Source organism: Falco rusticolus, chromosome 3 (assembly GCF_015220075.1).
Source record: "Falco rusticolus isolate bFalRus1 chromosome 3, bFalRus1.pri, whole genome shotgun sequence".
Taxonomy (NCBI): domain Eukaryota; kingdom Metazoa; phylum Chordata; class Aves; order Falconiformes; family Falconidae; genus Falco; species Falco rusticolus.
In genome coordinates, this window is record NC_051189.1 from 98,276,176 (window position 1) to 98,293,767 (window position 17,592).

General features: G+C 41.5%; 1 protein-coding gene across 1 annotated transcript in view; it reads left to right on the forward strand.

The window, feature by feature from the left end:
* Positions 1–62: 62 nt before the first annotated feature.
* RNF144B (ring finger protein 144B) overlaps positions 63–17,592 on the forward strand; it is a 100,411-nt gene continuing 82,881 nt past the window's right edge. The window contains exon 1 of the mRNA XM_037380529.1: positions 63–4,794. The gene's annotated coding sequence lies outside the window, so the exon portion shown is untranslated. The remainder of the gene's footprint in view (positions 4,795–17,592) is intronic.

Consider the following 17,592-nt stretch of genomic DNA (forward strand, 5'->3'; position numbering starts at 1 on the left):
TGAGGCGGGGCTCGGTGCGCCGCCTTGGCGGCATCTGTCCGTCCTGCGGGTGCTGCTTCAAAGCACCCTTTCCCTCCCGTGCAGCCCCGGCGGTCCTGCCTCCTTCCTTCCCGTGCGGCGGGGGAGGGCTCGGCGGCTCCTGTAACGGCCGCGTCTCTATCCCGGCTGTGGGTGCCGGAGAAGCGCAGGGCGCGGCCGTGGTGCTGATAGGCTGAGGGGATGCGGCCAACGGAAGGAACCGGCCGCTGGAGTAGGAGCTGGAGCTGAGGAGTGAGGCTTCCCTCTTACCTCTGAGAATTGGGGGGTCACGGGCGGACCCCAAAAGAGGAGAGGCCCTCTCCCGCTCCCTGTGCTGTGCCCTGCCAGGGTTTAAGACACACTCTTCAAACCAGAGGGGAGGCCTGGCTGGGCTTAACATGCCTTCAGTGGGAGCCAGCAGTACTCAAAAATAGGTTGGAGATAGAAGTAGCCCGAACTTGCCGGTACTGATGACTGTCTCGAAGCCACTGGCAGTAGCTTTTTGGCTTGTGTGTATAGCTATAGGTAGGTGGCTTTTTGGGAGGGAGTAGGTAAAGGAGTAAGAAAAGTAAGGAAATGAGAAAAATTTCAGTATGTGGATTGTTAAATCTTAGGCATGTGTAAAGCGTGGTCATGTAGAACTGGTAATAAAACTAGGAAATACATGTAACACGACTACTACAAAATAATACTTTATGGAATAGCATAATAAGGAAATACTACCATTCATAGACTGTGCACAAAAGTAAAGTCTGGGGACTGTATGTTAATCACCACCCAATTTAGACAACAGGGATGCGGATTCTGTTTTTGAAAGTTTTTAAAGCTGGTGCAACCATAGATGGTGGTGGTCTTAAAATGTAAATTATTTACCAGCAATACATAATTAGATAAGCCTGAAGTTAGCACACAATAAGAAGACAAAAATATCTCATCATTAAGCAGTGGGCTACAACAAGTAGCACAAGACAGATGTCTGAAGACAACAGACTACTTCCTATAAGATGAATAGGTTTGAATTAGTTCAGAATCATGACATAAGACATCCAACCTGCTGTGCTTCAGGTTGTGATGATAAATTAGACCATCATCTTGTAAAGAGGGATGTGTTTACCTAATGGAGATAATTTACCAAATTAAACTACCTATGTTCTACACATATTACATTAGAGCTGCATCTTGAGAAGAAATAGAAGACAATGGCTTCATTGATCCTTTTAGTGAAGACATACCAAGGAAGAGGGGTGTGAAGGCAGACTGTTAAACATAGACTGAATCCAGCCTTTTAGGAACTGATATGGTCAGTGCAGGTAAATTGCATTTTGTCACAGGTTTCTTCTGGCACAACTTCACAGCTGTGGTAACTTTTCTTGAATCTATGTTTTGAAACCGTCTCTGCCCTTCATAGTATGTTTTTGATTTATAACTTTATGGAGTAGTTTCAGTATGCTGTTAAGAGTTTAATAATTGCATCTCCCAGGCAAGACTGAGACAACATGGATTAAAAAGGCTTTTAGAAAAAAAATATCTGCAAAGCTAGAATTTGGGAGAAGGAAGGGGGAAAATTTGAGAATATTTTAGAAACGTGTTAAAGGCGAATTGCTAAATTCAAGAGAAGAGACCAAAACTGGCTTATCATCTAATTTTTACTATGAGTAAGAATGCTCGTTCCTAATATGCTGCTCTGGGATGCTTCACGGTTATCAGCAGTTCTGTATTGCTGTCCTTTCTCCACCCAGTTTTGAAGTTCACTTAATGATGCAGTTTGAGCTGAGCGTTGAAAGACCTGGATGAGATAATTGTATTGGTATAAAATGTTAGCATTAACTAAGGTGTTTAGATGGTGTAGTGGAAGGTACTAAACACAACTTTAAAACCTTGGTTCTGGAAGAAGGCTAAATTGGAAAGGGATAAATGGTTCTAAGAGGTTCTTACAATAGCCTGCTCTTCTATTGCCATAGTCCCAATGTTAAGGTCACTTTCTCAGTTTTGATGGCTAGCTCCACCTTCAAACACTAGCTATCCTGGAGGTACCTTGGGCTCACTTTTAGATACCAAAGGGTATGTTTCTTAGGTGTCATAACTCAGTAGGATTAAATGATGGAAAATGGTGTGAAGCTGCTGCAAAAAGAAGCAGCTGGTATGTTTGGAGATGCATTACAAGCTTGTACTGTGTGCTAGAGTGCACCAGGCAGTGCAATTTTAAACATGGTTATCAGCCTCTGTTAGTATAAAGAGCTCTTTTCAGTTAGTTCAGAGCAGCTTGTATTAACAAGCAATGTTTTTTGGCTTTCAGCATACAGCATGTGGCACATTTTGAGAAGATTTTTGGAACAGAAATGTAGGCTTCACAGATTATGCAGTCCCCCAGCACTGCTTTTATTTTGTTTCCAAAGTGACTGGTTACTGCAGTGTCCTGCCATCAACACAGAAACTAGCAGACCTGCTGTGGGCAAAGTTACGGAAAAGGTCATCTGTAGATTGCAGAGAAAATGCCCGGCATCAAAGTGAGTACTCAGTAACTCTCATTAGGAATTTTATTTGTAGAGTAAATACCACAGCAACTAATTATGGGAGGCTACTTTTCAATAATGTAGGTACTGTTACTTTGTGTTCTCATATAGGTCATATAAGTATGCATATACACTTCGGTTTCTCTGTAACAGTCATGTGACCACATATTTCCTAGAAATGTCAAAGCGGCTTGTTTATGACATGCTGAGAAAAGTCCTGTGTAAATGCCAAGTACATCTTTATTAACATTAGAAGCATTATATGGCTTTTGAATCTACAGGCTATGTAATTGCTACTGAAAGCAGGAATCTACATATGAACTGATAACTGAGCTAATTAACACAACTTGCAGAACTAGAGAAACTTGAAAACTATTTGAGCAGCATGTAGTTAACTTATGGTGCGATAATAACATACACTGAGTATCGCCAAGTGTTCATGCGTATTTCTGCGAGATGTTTTACATTTGTTGACTGGTAAGAATACCTGATTTACAAAGTGTTTCCTAAGGGGGTGCTTCTCACTTCTGACATTCTGTGCTCCCCTTTTCATTCCCCGTCTAAGTATTTCAGTATTAGCAGACTATTGCATTGTCCACACCTGTCCCTGCAGAAGCTTAAAGCGTTGTCCTTGTAAACACAAATTCTCATAAACATGAGTAGTTGATATGAATGGATCTAAGCAGTTCCACTGTATTTTAGAAATATCTGTGTGAGTCATGTTTCAGGGTAAGTATATGCAAAGATTCAACAAAGCTGTAAAGTAGTAAGGTGCATAAGAGATAGACAATGAATCAAAATAGTACATAAAGTCACATTTTTCATCTGTGTGCAAATGACAACACTGTACACAGTAAGGATTTCTGTTAACCTTCCAGTTACCATGAAGTTAAACCTCTGCAGGGTTTGAAAACTACTGCTTTGTGTGTTTAATAACAACTACAACTGGATGTTCAGTCAGAGCACGCATGGCTGTTACGTGGTCTATAAAGTACTTAGATCTAGTACCGGATCTGCAGGTACAGCCTGGGAACTGTAACAGCCAGCACGTAGCTCTCGCAGGCAATAGCATCCCTCCGCTGATGCTGAGGGTCAGGGTGGTAAAAGGGCTGTCACCCCAAGGTCCCCGCTCACCGGTCACGAACTGTTAGCGGGATTGCTTCCTTGGTGAAGTACCGCCAGGACAGAGCCTGACCTGCGGTGAACACTTGCTGAGTCGCTGCCTGCCTGCTACTTTTGAGAGACTTTTGCAATGAATGGTGCGTGTATGTGCCAGTGAACCATGTAAACGTTATGGAACTCACACTTCAGAAAAAGAAACACTGTCAATTCATTTATGCTTTGAGTCGGTAAATTTCCATTTGACAGGTCTATAGGTTTTGATACAGTTGGTAACTTAGAGTTAATGCATTTTCAGACTCATTGTAAATGGAAAACGTTTCCAGGGTATTACTACTTTGCATTAGGACAAGTTTGCACTTAGATCTGAAGTCAGGCTGCGGAGTGAAAACTGGTGGTTTTCCACGTGCATTGGGTGTCGCTAGTGGCAACCTGTGCTTAAAAAAAAAAATACACCAACCAACCAAAAACGAGAAAAGGGAAAACTTGCAGCTTTCTAATAATTTAAGGTGACCTGGTCGACATAACTTGACATTTTCCAGAAGGCAAGAGGCTCTTCCCAGACCGAGATTCCTTGCCGCCCCCCGCCGCCCGGTGGCTGTGGGACTGCCCCGATCCTGCTCGGGAGATGTAACGGGAATTCGCGGCTGTGGGCGGCAGCGGTCGCTCACTCGCCCGGGCGCGGCCTCGGCCGCCCGGGCCCCCCCTGCCCCCGGCTCTGCCCGGGGCCGCCGGTCGCTCGGCGCGCTGCGGGCACTGGCCGCGGGCTCCTCGGCCAGGAGGCCGGTGCGAGGCGAGGGGAGGAGAGCGGCAGCCCCGTCCGCCCGTCTGCCGTTCCCGCTGTCCCACCCGCGCCGCATCCCGGGGCAGGCCGCCGCCTGGCTGAGCACGGCGAGGGGCAAAGGTAGGGAACGGCGGGCGGGGGTTGCCCCGAGCGGCCGCCGAGGTCCGGCAGCGGGAGCGCCACGCTCCCGGCGCTGTCGCCTCGCGTTTTCCCGGGCGGCCCGGGGCTGTCCCTGAGCGCCGACGGGCACCTGCAAAAGGGAGGGCGGGAGCTGAGCCCGCTTCTCTCCTAGCCCGAAGCCAGGCAGGCCAGTGCTGCCCCGGGGTATGAGTGTTCCGTGCGTTACCTTCAGCAAAAGAGGTGAGTTTTCCCCAGGTTTGGAGTTTTCCTGCGGTTCTACGCGGCTCTGGGAGCTTGTGATTGCAGGTTTGCTCGACGGTTTGCTCCAGGATAGTGTGGCAAAGGTAGTCAGTGAGGGGTTAATTTTGCATGCTTATAAGTGATGTTCTGAAGCCTAATTAAGGTTTTAATTTTTTGAGATATCATTCATTTAAACATGTACTTTCTGTAATGTTTGTGGGTGTTTTGAGGTATTTTTCTCATACCTTTTCTCTAGGTATGCTTTTCCATGTGTGAGGTGCAAGTACAACCCTAGAAAAGCTAAGCCGTGAAGAGACTACTTCTGTGAACAAAATTTGCACTTTTCAGATTTGAGCCCTTAGTATTTTTTCTGAAGTAACATAAACTAGATATAGAAACAAACATGAAAGTCTCCAAGTAGTCGCAGTCCATAGTTAAAACAATTACATTTATTATCTAGAAAAAGAAATTCCAGCTAAAGTTGTTTAAGGGTTTAGACATCTGCCTGTTACATCCAAGCTACTTAAAATTCCAGGGCCTGCCTTGTGAATTCTGTATGAATCACATCTTATTTTTAAATGAATGGAATTTCATACTGAAAATATTCATGGCGTATTAAAGCAATACCCATGGCCTGGCTTAGACTAACAAAATCCAGAAAATTCAGCATGGAAGAAAAGCATTTATCCTTATTTCACCTCTGTATCCTGGTTTTCTAGTCATTTCTCCTCACGAATTACATAGTTACTCATTGTTGACCCTTCCAGGGCTTTAGGTTTGGTGAAGTGAGAAAATGCCAGGTGGTTAGGTTCTGCTCCCAGTTACTTCAGACTTTACACCACGGTAACAGTATTTGTTTCAGAGCTGTTACTATAGTTTACCTGACTGTAATTGGATACTGAATTTGTTCAGTAACTTCTCTTATATTTTGTGACTTTGTCAGCTCAAGTCAGGCTTTTAATACAGAATCTGTATATGAATTGGATAATGCACAATTTAACTGATTGTCCTCTTTAATAGAACTTACAGAACTGGAAATATAGATGTAATACATGTTTTTAGTAGAGGCAAGAAACCACAGCGCTGTTTTGTGTGGCTAAAAGCAATAAGCATTCAGTTCTGATGACCTTTTTAGTGGAAATTCTGATACGACAGAACTGAAAGCTTTAGGGAAACTTTTATGTGTACACACATAAATAACATTGTGAAGTCAGGATGAGAAGGACTTTTAAAGTTAAAAAAAGTCATAAGGAATTCCAGTAATGACATTCTGAAATAGAGACAGCTTAAATATAGGAAGCTTGTATTTTCCTCTCTGGTGGCTGGACCTCAGAGGCTTCATAGATTTTTGCATCTAACTTCCTCTCAGTGTGAGGTGGGCTCCACCATGGTCTAGGACCCCCAAGGAGAGCTGAGGTCTGCAGAGAGCTGCAGGGGTTTAGCATGGGACAGAAGATTTACTATTTTATGTCAAGTTCTTGGTTTGGGCCTGTTCTATGTTAATGCATCTTAGGGGGCATTTAGCTGAAGTTTGCTTGCAGTGTAAGAACCTAGAAAGACACATTTTAAATTATAAAAGTCTGTAAAAGGAAAATACCTCATATTTTTTATTATGCAGAAATTTGATGTCTAAATATTAGTGAATAGAAATCAATTGGCAAAAACTTACTTAAATACTATCGCAATAGTTTTAAGTGGAAACAGAATTGGTAATGCTTCAACTATCACTTTTGATAGCAGTGCTCTTATTTTGGAGAAAATACATGGTTTGAGGCCTAACTTTGAATGCAAGACTCAAAGAACTGTTGGTCATGTGAAGGGGAAAGTTAAGGTAAATATTCTGAAGTCTCTGCAGCCTAATCTAAATGTTATACAAAGTTTAAAAGTTTTTTTAGTAATGAATTCTGTCACTACATTTCTTCACCGTGCTGCTTTTTCATGTATCATTTTTCCAAGTAAGATTCAATTGATGCCTCTCGTTTAAAGTTTGGAGCATGATAGATTTGTGCTGACATACATGCATTACATAATTCCAAGAGGGTGTCCATATGCAGAAACAATTAAGGAAAAGTGTAAAAGGGAGAGTACATTTAGGCTGAGAAGACTGAATCATTCACCACTTCTTCCAATGGATGTAGCTGGCTGAAGAAGCCCACAATTTTGAAATGTGCCATTGTATAGTGCATTCAAATGATGTGGAAAGGTTTGAAAGCCCTGAAACTAATCATTCCTGAATAGCAGCTGTGGACATTGTGATAAAAATTGCTTCCTTACAAGAGGTTAAAATAAAGAGTGTGCCTTGGTAATTACCAGATAAAGCAGCCTGGCTTGCAGGAATTACAGTAGGTAAGAGAAAATTCCTCATGTTAAAACATTAGGTGGATGATATTGTGCCCAACAAGCAGGAATGAAATTCAGGAGCATTCATTGCCTTGATATGGTCTAAAGGAACAGAGATGGTGGCATAGAGTGATCAGAGATGCTGCCATGCAAAAGGGAAAGTGGCTGGATATTTACTGGGAAGGCTGCAGTCGGTTCTGTAGAATTGCAGTTGTCCATAATTTTACTCCCAGGACATCGCCCGTTCTTTGTGGAGGAAGACACTGATTTAAACCTGCTGATCTTGAGCAGCTGCTCAACTTGTTAGTTTTCTGTACAGGAGAGAAGCTTGTAGTTGTAGATTTTATTGCTCCTTTAAACATCATATTTCAGTCTTTTTCTCATGACCCTAACAGAAATAGATTCTGAAATCTTCCTAGTACAAAGTAGTGTATTTACATGTTGATGGATTTTAGAAAACATTTGCTCAAGATTTAAGTGTGTCTTACCAAATATTGCTTAAATTTTCATCTTTGAGTAAGTGGAAGGACTTTTCACCTGTGAAACTAGAAGACAAGTTTCCAGCCCTGTGTGTATGAATTTAATAGTCACCTCCTGTGTCATCAAAGAAAAATTAGTGAAGGTTTCTGTACCTGGTTTTTGTAGGTATAATATGAAGAAAATAATTAGAGGGATATGCTGATGCTTGCTCAAAAAAAATGAAACACTCTGTGATAGCTAGTGAACGGAAGCTATATAAGTTCTCAAAATGTTTAGTGGAATTTTAAGTAATTCCTATAAAGTTGGGCTAAGCCTTCCTGGTCAAAATATCCAGACATGAGAGTATCCACTTATATGGAAGTTAGTACTTTAGTTATTGTATTTATTTTGCAGATAGTGTCAAGATGCTATTTTACTTGAATGTAATCCTAAAAATTAGATTGCTCTGTAAAATACTTCGGTACAGCAATCCCCGTACAAGTCAGAATTACTGCAAGGGTGTCACAGAAGGCAGAATTTGAATACTGAATTGCCTGAGGATGAGTGATACCATTTCTGAAACATGTACATTACAAATAGGCATTCCAGGAATAGCATCACATCGCTACCCACATGCATCTGTGGGTAGTTGAGCTTTTTCAGAAAATTCACAGGCTAGCTACTTAATATTCATCCCTCGATTACATATGTAACAGTGTAAATACTTGGTGATAGAAGAGCTCATAAACTAGTTGGAAACCTTTTTTTTTTGTTGTCTCACCTTTTCCTCTATCCCATCCTCTTCTGTCCCATATACATATGACGTAAATAAATGAATTTCTATTAATAGAATACTGGACTTTACCAGTTGGTCTTTTTAAGTGAAACAACCTCCAAGAAGCCAAATTTGGGGTGGCTGCTCAGGTAAAATCATTCTGTGAGTTATTTTGTTGTCTGTCTCTTTCATTTTATGAGGAGTAACATAGTATGAATAGCATTTAATAGCAGAACTGCAAATAGACTACACATCTACTGATTCCCATCCATACTGCCTGGACAGTGGGAAAAAATTGGAAATTTACCACATCTTTCCTCAAAGTCAGTAGGAAAGAACAGAGTAAACTGATCAAACTGTACGTCCCACAGGACCTTTAATCACTGACAGGTGGTTGTCTCCTTCAGTGGTTTTGCTGCCTGTGGAGCAGCAGCCTCACTATGCTTTACACCTGGTGTTAAGGTGAAACACCAGGTTGTGATTGGTGGCAGACAGGTGAAGGACAGAAAAAAAACATGTGTTGTACAAACATATATCCAGTATAAGCTATGTCATTGATGACTTTTCACTTCCAAACATTCTTTTCTGTGTTTGCGAACATGTTTTATTATGTGTGTTTTTCTGGCATGAAAATTGTGACAAAATTACTTGCTTCAATTTCTGAAAGCAACTTTAGAACTCAGAGTGTTTGTACTTCTCAGGATTTCAGGTAAAAACGAATGAAACAACTGTTACTGTAGTTGCCCTATTGTCAGGGCAAAGAGGTCTTAGTGAGTGTAAAGTATCCACAGATCTGATGTCTCCTCTATCCTCACTCCAGCTTTTAGGTACATTGTAAGCAGGTTCTAAGGAAGACCTTGAAATGCAAAATTAACTTTAAAGCTGGTATTTTTTTGATATGTTGGTTAAGATGATGCTTTTATAGGTTTGTGTTGAACAACTGCTTCACTTACATTTGGTTAATGATCCAGTATACGCAGAGAGATGTATTACTCCCAATAATTTTAAAGGATTTAAGAATTGGTAAAATAGGTCTTGGGTCTGTTCATATTCTGCAAAAGTTTCTGGAATGTTTCAGGTGTTACTCTTTGCAGCTTTTATAAAAATAATTTCACAAGACACCCCAAACTCTTTTCCTGGTTACAGAAGCTTTGTTGTTGCAGGTATTTGTTGTACTACTTTAGCTTACAAGAAGGTGATGCAGCATATGAAATTTCAAAATAAATATCCTAGCTTCTCCAAGTAATTATTTTATAAATAAACTGAAACTCTTGACAGTTAATATTTTTGCCAAAATTAAAACTTGGCAAAATGCTGTGATTCTATGAAATTATCTACTGCTTTTTGGAATAAAACATGCATAGTTGTGTGGACAAAAGTGTTTTTGTGGAACAGAACACATTCTCGTGCTTTTTAATAATTTGTTCCTGATACTGGAGATTAATATATGAAGATCAGACAGAAGTAGGGAGTACACAATGTAACGGCTGTGCCTTGAATTCAGTTGAGTGTTTTTGAAATAAATGGTTATGTTACGTTCTTGTTATAATAGCTGGTAGCCTGTAGTAGCCTGCTAAATGGAAAGTTACGTAAGAATTTGCACCATCGTCTTCTGTCTGAATGTTGCCTTTGCGTAGTCCTAACTTAATGAAATAGTCTCCTGCTGAATTTTTTCTGTTTAGTTTTAGTCCAGAGGTTGACTTTCCTGGAAAGCTTATGGGAAAATCCTTAGCCTGGCTTTGATTTAAAAAAACAAAACCCAAATCAATTATATATTTCTCCTGTTTGAAATGTAGCTGTGGAAAGAGGCTGCAGTTGTATAAACACAACTATATCATTCGGCAGTTTTAGCCTAGCCATTTCTTATTGAGTGTTTAATTACTTTGGAAATAAAAGATTGAACAAATGTTTTTAAAAATCTGGTGTCTGTTTCGAGTTTATTCTTAGTTACTTTATGCCATTTGTTTTTTGAAAAACTTGAACCCTGCTTGCTATCATGTCGTGAGGCTTGTACTGCTGTGCTTTTAAACTGCTGCGAATTGGGATGAATTCACACATACGCCGCTACCTTTGGTGGGGTGAGGCTTCCCTGAATGCTGAGTTAGGCCTTAAGAGAAATACTTATACCCATTGTGTAAAGCAGCTTTTATAATTGATGAGAATTAGACTTTTTGGTGGTGGATTGCAGCATTGATTATAAGATCCCTGACCACACATGAGCTCTGTAACCTGAATACTCTGTGAAGTTGGATGTGGTTGCCTCTTACCTCTCAGGAAAAGGTCCTGAAATCCCAATGCTATAAATACCTATGAGAGTGGTTACCTGATTTGCCTACCCAAATAAACACGGAATATTCACATACCTAAAGGTTTCTAGAGTTGTGTGCAGCATTGTAGACTTTATTAATGTGACACAGCTGATATCTCTGTAAGAAGTTTGAAAGCTTTATAGAAAATTGTAATTGCGATATTATTAGATCTGCGTGTTCCGTAAAAATTGATTTGGTCATGGAAAGTAAACGTGTCCTAAACATTAAAAATTTACTTAATTTTGATGAAAATTGGGTACAAGAGAAAGCCTGCTAAAGGCCTTCCACTGTTTTAAAGGAGTCCTGAATGAAGCTACTCTGTGAAGAAGTCTTCTCGCCCACAGGAATTGCGACCTGATGTATCCCACTGCCGCAGCTGGCTGGGGGAGTATGTGGGTTGAGTGATTCAACTGCAGAGAGTTTCTGTCTGTCACTTCTGACACAGAAATGTCAGTTCAGTTTGTAAGATTAAGCCTCTGTCTAATCCACTCTGGGCTTTGCTGGGAGGGAATACAAATACTGAAAAGTAAAGCAGGATCTAGCATTAACTATAGAAGCTAAGACTTATTAAAAACAAACGCCATGGCTCTCATCAGAGTAGGAATTTCGTTATGTCTATTGCTCCTTAAAAAGGTGGAAGTGTGCAATTTTTTTTTCTGGTGTGCTTGAGGTGACTTGCCAAGGAAGAATTTGGCCTGCAGTACGCATCAGAATGATCAGTTGGGGTGGTATAATCTATGTTTCTTCTCAGAAATCTGAGCCTGTTAGGTTACGTCTGTTTTGTGTGTCTAATTGCCTGCACAGTTATCCTTTAGAAAATGTGTTCACCTTGAGTTTTCACCAGAAGTTTTGCTTGTCTTTTCAGAGTAGTTTCTATTTCTAAACTCTACTTTAAAAAAAAAAGAAAAAGTGACCTTACTTGGCACAGAAGGTCACATACCTTAGCTTTCCATCTGACTAAGTAATTCAGCTGAAAAATGAGCTAAGCAACAGAACCATTTTTGTCATTTTTGTGAGGGCCTTACAAAAATACTTGCTTGAAATGCTTTCACTTCACACTTCTTCACAGCTACCTTCCTGCCCAGTGCTAAACACAGCCCTCTGTCTTCACTGCATTTTGTGCCTCAGAAAAAAATGAATAGCTGCCTCTGGGCTTGCATACATAGGAACATTCAGAAAAAAATATCCCAAATTAACTGCATGGACATCCTGGAATATTAATTGGAGCTAATGTCAAAACTGTATTAATGAAATCACATTAAAATCTGTTATGGATACTTTTATTTGGAAGGGACTGCCATTTGTTTAGCAGACTTCTAAACTAAATTAAACAAAAGCATTTTACAGTCACTTTTAAACTATCTATGATTTACCTAATACATTTTAAAAACTTATTCAAATTAATCTTCCTGAAGGTTATGGCTAATAAACCCTGCTAAGCTTTGGTAGGGTGATGGATGAAGTTCAAATGTCTAATTCTCTGCTCTGCTCCTCCTCAGGCTGCTGGATGGAGTAGCAGAACAGCATGTATGCTTGCTGTGCTGCTGGGGTAGTTAACAAATGGTACGTCGAAAGCAAGGACAGTGGCCTCTAACTGGGGAGTTATGAGGCACAGATTGCTTACTGTGCTGCAGCAATGGCCATCTTTGGCAGGAGGTGAGGCTGGCAGCAAAAAGGGGTAACATCTTTGGTGTTCCCAAACATCTTCAGTTGCAGGGTTTGGCAGGACTTGTGTCAGTAGCATGAGCGTCTGTGTAAATGAACTTTCTGTCTACAAACTGTGAAGTGGGAGTGTGTTCTTTTCTGGAAATCTGTGGAAAGTGAAGGTGTTAAGTTAAACTATTTAGATTTTTTTCTTTTTTTTTTTTTTAAGTTTCTATTTTTCTGATACTGAGGGTGTGCCTTCCAAGAGAAGCTGCTGTGGAATAAGGCAGGATGTACCCAACACCTGTTGCTCCACACACGCCTGTTTTGGGTATTATTGAATATTCTGGTTGAATGTGAAGTAGTTCATTATCCTGGAGTGTTCAACTCATTGCATGTGGAAGGAGTTACAGAGCGCTTTAATTTGCACTGTAAATTCATACCTTCAGTACAGAGTAGCTTCTTTGTGCAGATAAACTGTAAGAGTCCTTTTTCATTTATGTGTGGCCATGTATCATTGAATATCTTTCCACGCTCTTCCAGCAGTACAAAAGTCTGCTTCTCATGTTGTGGACATCCCTGACGCCAAAGATACTCCTGCAGTGAGGCCATCCTGCAGAAACTGTATGCAAGAGGAAATTTTGAATGCAGTTACTGGTGGGATAAGGTGCTCTTCCTTCTCTGGAATTATGATTAAGTTCTGTACAGATTGATTTGGATGAACATACGGAATCTTTCTCATTTATATGGTTCTGGCTAGGAACACTTGACTGCTTTTCAGACTTGGTGTGTAGTAATGCATATTAAACTCCCTTATAACCTTTTGGTAGTTACACATCACTTTTTTTCTCCTGTAATTTATTCCCAATAATCTGGAATTTTCCTGGTAGTAACCTGCAAAAAGTCCAAAAATATGACCCTTTAAAAATTCCTGATGCTTCCCAAACTAAATACTCCCTTTTGACTAACAGAACAGATCACATTCTTTGGCATGGGCTCTGCTCCTGACCTCAGAAAAACAGTCTTGAAAATTAATTCAAAGAGTTAAGAGCAGTTGGAAACGGCTTTTTTGGAAGTGCTACTGGGTGTTAATTTCAGCTTTCTTCTGAGAATACCTGGGTTTGTGCCTGGGGTTCTTCTGTCAACGGTAGTATAAGTGTTATTCATAGACTTGTAATAATTTATATTAAGTCTTTTGCTCATGTAAATGGAATGTTTCATCCTTACAGTGTATTAGCACTTTAAAATTTTATTTTTTTTTTAATAGAGGTTTTTTTTCCCCTGCTTGCATTCTGCCTCTGTCTTTGTAGAGCTGAGAACTGGCCCATTTCGCTTTTCTGTGTTGCATTTTATTCTGGCAGATATTGTATAATGTGTAAGCTTGTAGATATTTGTTTGTGCCAATTGACATTTTCACATACACTTGAAAAAGTGAAGAAAATTCTACTTCAGGATATTTTAATATGCAAATGTATATGTTATTTTAAAAGTGAATTAACTGATATTTGTTTATAGCTGATGAGGAGAGAGTGAAGGCACGGACAGTGCGTATACAGTTAGTGTACATTCCTGTGGCAATAGATTTCCAGATACTTCCAGTGTACAATAAGATGAAGATGGGAAGAAAAAGAAAAATGATTGGTTTTATTTAGTAAACAGTAACGGACTAGGAAGAGCAGTCCTGTTTCTTTACTGCAGAAGTGCTGCTTTAGTGGGACCACTCTGCTAGGTCATTCATTAAACTGTCAGAAGAAGAATAATAAGAATATTGCAGAGTGGAAGGATGCAGACACCATAAACCCTACTAAAACACAAGGAAATTTCACATCTGCTGGGGTGTTCACCCACGGCAATGGGGACTGGTGTGGGTCGAATGCGCTGGTCTGTGCCCACTCGCCTCACGAGATGGAGATCCTCTCCTTCCTTACCTCCTTGGTTTGGCATTGAAGTCTCAGCCTGTGCTTCTGTGGGAGGGGATGTCCCCGTTCTCCCCCTGCACACCTATTCACACGTGTCCCCCCTTGTTTGTGCTACTGCTAGCATTTGTTAATGGCATGATTAAGTGGGTAACCAACATGGTCCAGTTGGAAAGGGATTGTGGGTTTTTTTGTCATTGTAGGATTAAGGCTCTGATCAGCTCCCAGACCTTGCAGGTCATCTGCCTACACCAGTGCTATTCTGGCACAAGTGGGAAGTCGGGTCCATCTTTTCTTTTTGGAGGGCAACATAAAATTAGGTCAGTTCTGGCTTAGAGCTATGCCCTGAGCGTGTAGCTGGATGTGATGCTGTCTGGTACAACTGCAGCTCCCACAAAAAGAATTGGATTGCTGTTATGTTTCTGTACCGATTCATACACTTCCTCTGCTCCTGGGGCAAGAGAAGTTCAGTAAACTGGTCTGATGGAAAACCGTTGTTTTTTGGAGGCTGGCAGAAGACTAAGTTTTCTGTCAGATGAGCTTGCTGGACTGTCTTATTTTGTGGCTGCACAGTTGTTGGATCTGGTGGAGAGGCAGCTAAGGAAGGGAGGGGTGAGGGGAAGGAAGCAAACAGGAGCTCTTTGCTCAGGGGAAGCCCACAGTTGCACCATATTGGAAGATGCTGGAGACATTATATTGCATCACATCTAAAAATTGAAAATAATAAATTACAGTATGAGTAAAGTTCCAGTTCAGTGATGCTTTCTTTCCTCACAGTTCTAATTATTTGCCTTTGAATCAACAAGTTTTCTTTGACACAAAGGGAAAATGTAAAAATCAGAAATAATTTGTCATTAATAAAATAGTGTCTTTGAATCTTTTCTTTTGAATACTTCTGGGGTTTTAGCTCTGTTATGAAATATTTCTTTTTTCTGTGTCTATAAAGTCAGTCTTAATCATGGGATTTTGCAGTATCCACAGATATTAGTTGACTGTGGGCTGAAAAGCAATTGTAAAGTAGTATGAATAATAGATCTACACTTTATTTAGTGAATGAACCATTAGATTTTGACATAGTAAAAGTGGGCATATTAGAACTGTAATTAATTTTGCTATTAAAAATGTCTCCTAAAAATTGGAACTCATACTTAGTTGTTCTGACATTTGAATACACGTATGTGTATATGACTTAGATTCCCTGAGTGTGTTAATTTCCAAAAGCTGTAAAAGGCAGGCATTGAAAAAAGTTGTAGTGTGCCCTTCAGCAGTGATTACATACATGCTTGTTACTTCTTAGTCCTCTTGTGTGGTTTGTATCCTGGTTGCTTGTCCTCAGAAGACAAGTACGTGTGCTACTTTGTCCTGAGTTGCTGCCTAGGAATTAAGGGAGCTGTGATGATCCTCTGGTTTTCTATCAGCTCAAGAGATCCCACTAGTGTATGAGGGTGCACAGGAATGAATTAAAGCACAGCTTGCAGGAAGCAGGTGGGCTGGTACAGTGTGCAGAGTGACCAAAAGCCTGCATGTGGTGATACCCTTGGGGTGGCAGGAGGGAATTTATGGCCCCCGCGGGCCCCCCTCATCCAGAATATTGGTGTCTTCAGATTTACTGAGCTCCTGCCTCTCTGTGTCCATCTCCTGGGTTTGTGCCGCTAAGCAGTGATTTATCATTTGCTGTTTTGTTATCCATTCTGTCCCCTTGGCTCTCTGACAGAAGAGCTTGCAGTATGAAGCTGTTAAGCTCAACTCAGACAATGTTGATAACATTAACAACTAGGGAAAGGGGAAAATGTTCTGAGAAAACAGTGAATTATTTGGCCACTAAAATTATTTTGAATTTAGGACTACTACTTGTACTTGGGTGCACCCTCAGCAGTTTGCAGATGGTACCAAGCCGAGTGGTGTGGTTGGTTCCCTAGAGGGAAGGGATGCCATCAAGAGGGACCTCGACAGGCCAGAGAGGTAGGTCCGTGGAAGCATGATGAAGTTCAACATGGCCAAGTACAAGGTTCTGTACCTGGATTTGAGCAATCCCAAACATGGTACAGGCTGGGCAATGAGTGGATTGAGAGCACCCCTCTGGGGAAGGACTTGGGGCTATTGGTGGATGAAAAACCGAGTATGAGCCAGCAATCTGTACTTGCAGCCCAGAAGGCCAATTGCATCCTGGGCTGCATCAAAAGAAGTGTGGCCAGCAGGCTGAGCAAAGTGATTCTGCCCCTCTCTTCTGCTATCACGAGACCCTGCCTGGAGTACTGCATCAAGCTCTGGGGCCCCCAGCGTAAGCAAGAGATGGACCTGCTTGAGCAGGTCCAGAGGAGGGCCATGAAGATCATCAGGGGGCTGGAGCACCTCCTTTATGAAGACAGGCTGAGAGAGTTGGGGTGGTTTAGTCTCAAGAAGAGGAGGCTTCAGAGAGAGCTTATAGCAGCCTGCCAGTACCTAAAGAGAGCCTACATGAAGGATGGGGAGACACTCTGTTACAGAGTGGGTGACAGGACCAAGGGGGAATGGCATTAAACTGAAAGAGGGTAGACACAGGTTAAATAACAGGAAGAAATTCCTTACTGTGAGGGTGGTGAGACACTGGCCCAGGCTGCCCAGAGCAGCTGTGGGTGCCCCATCCCTGGCAGGGCTCAGGGCCAGGCTGGATGGGGCTGGGAGCAGCCTGGGCTGGTGCAGGTGTCCCTGCCCAGGGCAGGGGGGTGGGAACTAGATGAACTTTAAGGTCTCTTCCAACCAAAACCATTCTGTGATTCAATGTACTAGTATTAGTATAGGAAGAGCCAATATCCTTTTCTTTTGTAGCTCTTGTTAGTATCATATTTTTGCATTACTGTGTCATGGTTTAAGCCCACCTGGCAACTAAATACTACACAACCACTTGCTTACTTCCCTCCTGGTGGGATGGGGAGGAGAACTGGAAAAAGGTAACACTCACGAGTTAAGAAGAGTTTACTGTAAAGTATAATAGTGATAGTAATGAAAGGGAAAAAGAGAGAAATAAAACCTAAAGAAAAAACAAGTGATGCACAATACAATTGCTCACCACCCGCTGACCGATGCCCAGCCAGCCAGCCAGTCCCTGAGCAATGATCGGCCCCTCCCAGCCAACTCCGCCCAGTTTATATACTGAGCACGACACTCTGTGGGATGGGATATCCCTTTGTCTAGGTCAGGGCACTCTGTGGGATGGGATATCCCTTTGTCTAGGTCAGGGCAGCTGCCCTGGCTCTGCTCCCTCCGGCTCTTGTGCTCCTGCTCACCTGCAGAGCATGGGAACCTGCAAAGCCCTTGACTTCGGGTAAGCACTACTCGGCAACAACCAAACCATCAGCGTGTTACCAGCATTATT